We start from the raw sequence: 4,725 nt of genomic DNA, 5'->3' as shown, positions 1-4,725 counted from the left end.
TTTTATTATTATAAATAAGTACACTGTAGCTGTCTTCAGAATGATGCACCAGAAGAGGGATCTCATTATGGGTGGTTGTGAGCCACCATGTGGTTGCTGGGATTTGAACTCGGACCTCCAGAAGAGCAGTCAGTGCTGTTACTGCTGAGCCATCTCACCAGCCCACAAGCATAGTTCTTAACAGGGGCACGTTTTATAATATCCACATTAGCCCCTTTCATGTGTCCAGTCATTTTAATTCTAGTTTAAATGGAATTTAAAATTTTTGGTTTCTATTTAGCAGTATAAGTTTCTATACTGCTAAATATGGATAGAAAATGACAGGAATAGGCTGAAGTCTAAACTGTCAGGTAGTACCTTTCCAAATGAACTTGAAGATTTTCCACAATTTGGCCTGAGCGATGATGTAGTTCATGTACGTTTATGCTTACCATAGGAAGGTCATGTACTGCATTACAGTCCAGCTACTACATTTGAGAATTCAAATGTTTTAATTTATAAAATTAAATGAAGGCTTTAAGGACAGACAGGAACTGAGGTGTCACACAATCTACTCAGCTGGAAACCTCTGTCATGAAACATGGCGCCATGATGTGAAATTCCCTGGTTTTTAAACTATGTTTATTACTTAACACAATGCTAGCTAAAGAAAACATTTCTGAGGTTGGCTCTAACCTGCAGATTAGGAATCTACACACTAGGTAAGAGACATCCAAAAGCAAATTTTGATTAGTTGCAAAGGAGTCATCTGGGTAGGCAGAGGATTGGGGCCTGCAAGTGAAGGTGAGGACATCACATTCAGAGTCTCTAGCAATGACAGAAATTGTGGAAGAAACAGGCAAGAAGACAATGGAGGGAGGCCTGCTTTCATCACATTATGCATATTGTTTATAATAGCTAGGAGGAAGTTAAGAGAAACAACTTTCTCTTCTACCTTAGGAAGTCAAGACCTGAAATATTTGTGTACATGTTCAGTATTGTGGAGCACAGAATATGGTTAAGCATTTCAATTCTGTGACTCCCAAATGTGCACTGACAATAACCAACCTGGACGTTTCAGATGCTGATGTGTCTGGCTTTGTGCTGTTGTCTGCAGAAATGTTACTCACTGCATCTTGCCAGTAGGCGAGTAGACACACTTCCCCAGTCTACAGATAAGAAAACTGAAAGTTAGAGAAATTAAGTAACTAGTCCAAAGTCACAGAACTGGTAGAAGTACCAGCTCCCGGGATTGTTTGAAATCAGGAGCTGAGTTCCTAGCCAGGGTTGACTGGTGTTTCTCTTGCTGGGCTTGTACCTTGGTACCTTGAGAATAAAAAGGCAAAGTCTTCATGAAATGCTGGGACTGCGCAACAGCCCAGGAGTTCAAAGTCCAGGAAAGAGCTAAGGAGGCCCATGTGCTCCTTCATTCTGATACTGCTGTCCTCGCAGGGCAGAGTGGAGACTGTAGAGAGCAGGGCACCCATAGTGCAGTGTTCTCTCTGCCTTCCACTGCTAAGCCCAGGCTGGTGGCATTGGTCAACCTACTTAGGTTCTCTGAGGCTCCCAGAGAGTCTGTATTTCATCTGGTCTAGGGAAATAATACTAAGGCACTGTCAAAGAAAACAGACTCCCAGGGCTCCTCATGCCCATCCTAGGTTAGCTTATAAAAATGCTTTCTTTTTTAAGGTTTACATGTTATTTTATGTGTATGCACCTGTGTCCATGTGTGAGTTGATATAAACCATGTGTGTACAAGGACCTGCTTCTCTTCAGCCCCAGAAAACACTATAAATGCCAGCTTTCTAAATTCTTTCTTTATTCCAATGTCACCCCTTAACATAAGAGCTGTGCCACTACTGTGTCTGAAGCTCAGGCTCCCTACAGACCCTGCTGTGGGCTAAGAATTCTAATCTAGTGAGTTTCTGCTTTTGAAGAAATGAATTTCATTTTCTCCTTTTAACCAGAGGATTGGTAGACAGTGTCAGAGAGGCTGTAAAAATCCCATGGCCTGCAACACCTGTCCTAAATATGAGGTTAATGACAAACACATAAAATATCCGTGGACTCAGCTTTATAAATTCCCTTTTAATAATTTTGTTAACACCCTAAATACCACTTAGTCACCCATTTGTAAAGAAGGGATACTAAATTTTATGCCAAATCTCTCAACCTCCACATTAAAGACTTCAATGGTAATCCATCACAACAAAACTGAGCAGTACTGAGCTAGAAACCACACTTGGCTGATGGAGATTGTCCGACACACCTCACTCCTTAAGGTTATTAGACTACTGTACAATATATCATTTTAAGTGAAAGCTATTAGAATTACATCAACCGCTATGAGGCAGCCTATCTAGCTCTGCCTCAAGTGCACCTCTTTTGAGACACCCCGTCTTCTACTCATGACTGTGTACCTCTTTTGAGACACCCCCTCCTCCACTCATGATTGTAACACTGACACAGTTATGAATTTGACTTTAGGAACCATCTTCCTTGACTCACACGTTTCCAAACTCTGAAACATGGCTTAGTCAACAGTAGCAACAGTGTCTGTGAGCCTACATAGTGCTGAAATTGTAGAGGCTTTTCTAAAGCCTGGGCCTTCTCTAAGCCATTCTCCTGATGCCTGTGCATGCCAGAAGCAGCTTGGCATCTACCCCTTCACCCGTGCTTTCATACCTAGATGATTTGACAGCAAAGCTAGCTCACCTACCAAATGAGCTCAAGTTTCCATCCGTACCTACTTCTTCCTTCTCTTGGATGTTCCTAGCTCCAGCCATGCACCATCCTAATCTGTAAACCTGATACTTGTTTCCAGTTTTCCAGCTCCTTCATTTCACATATACTCATTGGAGTACCAGATGTTGGCCAGAAAGCTAACACCTATGAGGGTGGCCTGCCTCCCTGGTTCTAAATGAAGAAGTAGGCACAATCCTCCCTTCCATCCAGCAGGGAGTTTGAATACATGGCAAAGAAGTCTACCACTCAGACAATAGTATCAAGCCAAGGCTGCAGAGTACCAAAATAGAAGGAGCTGAGCTGTCCTGTTGGCAGTACCAAGGCATTTGCAAAACACAAAAATAGAAAAGAGAGCGATAATTTAGTTCCTGTCCACAAATAGCTTCTGACTGTGTGTGAAGCTACCAATGCACAAGTCACACCTGGGAGGCAAATGGCAAAGGAAAAAAGAATGGTAGGAAGATGCCTGCAATACTTAATTTTGCACAAAAATGTATATTTTCCAAAAATTTGACCTAAAGTGTTAAGTCAGTCCTTCTATTGGTCTTTCTCATCAGTTAGACTTTTGTGCACCAGCACATGGCCCAGCAAACAACCAGCACCATCATGTTGTCTAATTGGTAGGAAAACCTAAACAGACTAGTTTTTTCTATTAGTAGTAGTAGTAGTATTGGTGTTAATATTTTATTTATTTATTTATTTATTTATTTTGTTTTTTCCAGACAGGGTTTCTCTGTATAGCCCTGGCTGTCCTGGAAATCACTCTGTAAACCAGGCTGGCCCACCACTGCCCAGACTATATTTATTATTATTATTATATATATAAGGGGAACTTTTAAGCAGAATTAAAAATCTCCATAGCCAAAAATAATAAATTGTCATAAAAGTATACTCATTTGTAAGGAAGAAATAATCAAGTGCTACTTGACTTGGGGCTTGTCACTGTATTAAGATTTTAGAATGAGGGTTTTAATATGTAAGAAATCTTGTATCACCAGGTGGTGGTGGCGCACGCCTTTAATCCCAGCATTTGGGGGGCAGAGGCAGGCAGATTTCTGAGTTTGAGGCCAGCCTGGTCTACAGAGTGAGTTCCAGGACAGCCAGGGCTACACAGAGAAACCCTGTCTTGAAAAACCAATAATAATAATAATAATAATAATAATAATAATAATAATAATAATAATAATAATAAAATAATAATAAAATCTTATATCTAATTGTTCAAGTTAAAGAGCCTTCAACATGGCTCCATTGTTGAAGCTCTAGACCTTCCAAAGTTACCAGAGTGTATTTGGAGTTAGAATAAGATTAGAAATAAACCTCCTTTTGTCCTTCACTGTGGAAATGCATCTACCACTGTGGCAGGATTGCTGTTAGTAATGACAATAGCGATGGACTATTAAATGAACACTTACTAGATGCTCTATGCAGCTCTTTATCACACTTGATAATCACACTACTACCGCTGAGACTGTCACTGTTCCCAACCCTGATTCACAGTCTGGAAGACTGTGGTTACCATGTAACATTTATTGATCAGTAGATTTCAAAACATAAGGCTAATCAAATAAGAACCCCAGCACAAGATCTTCAGAGGAATGACTTGTTCCTCCATCCAAATAGAGTAGCAAGTTTTGGGACAATGTCTCTGGGTAAACAAAAGTTTGCATCAGCATATTTTCCTGAGAAATATCAATTGTATTGTTTGGTGACATAATGAGCATTTGAATCGCTACTGATTATTATATGTTCCTGAATACAAAGAAATAAGTTTGACTAATGTGTTAAGGTTTTTAGTATGACACATTATGTCTACTACTTTGTGAATTTCTTTATACTTTGCTTATAGAGATGGTTAATATCTTTCATATTTCAAGAAAATATAGATAAATACTATGTCTGGAACTTAGAGGTAGGATCTAATTCTCCAAAGGGAATAAAAGTTAATTAGCTTGGGATTGTGGGAAACATATTTTTGTAATAAAGATATATTAAAACTGA

This window comes from Mastomys coucha, unplaced genomic scaffold, assembly GCF_008632895.1.
Source record: "Mastomys coucha isolate ucsf_1 unplaced genomic scaffold, UCSF_Mcou_1 pScaffold22, whole genome shotgun sequence".
Classification (NCBI taxonomy): Eukaryota; Metazoa; Chordata; class Mammalia; order Rodentia; family Muridae; genus Mastomys; species Mastomys coucha.
Note: the sequence above shows the minus strand (reverse complement) of the source record.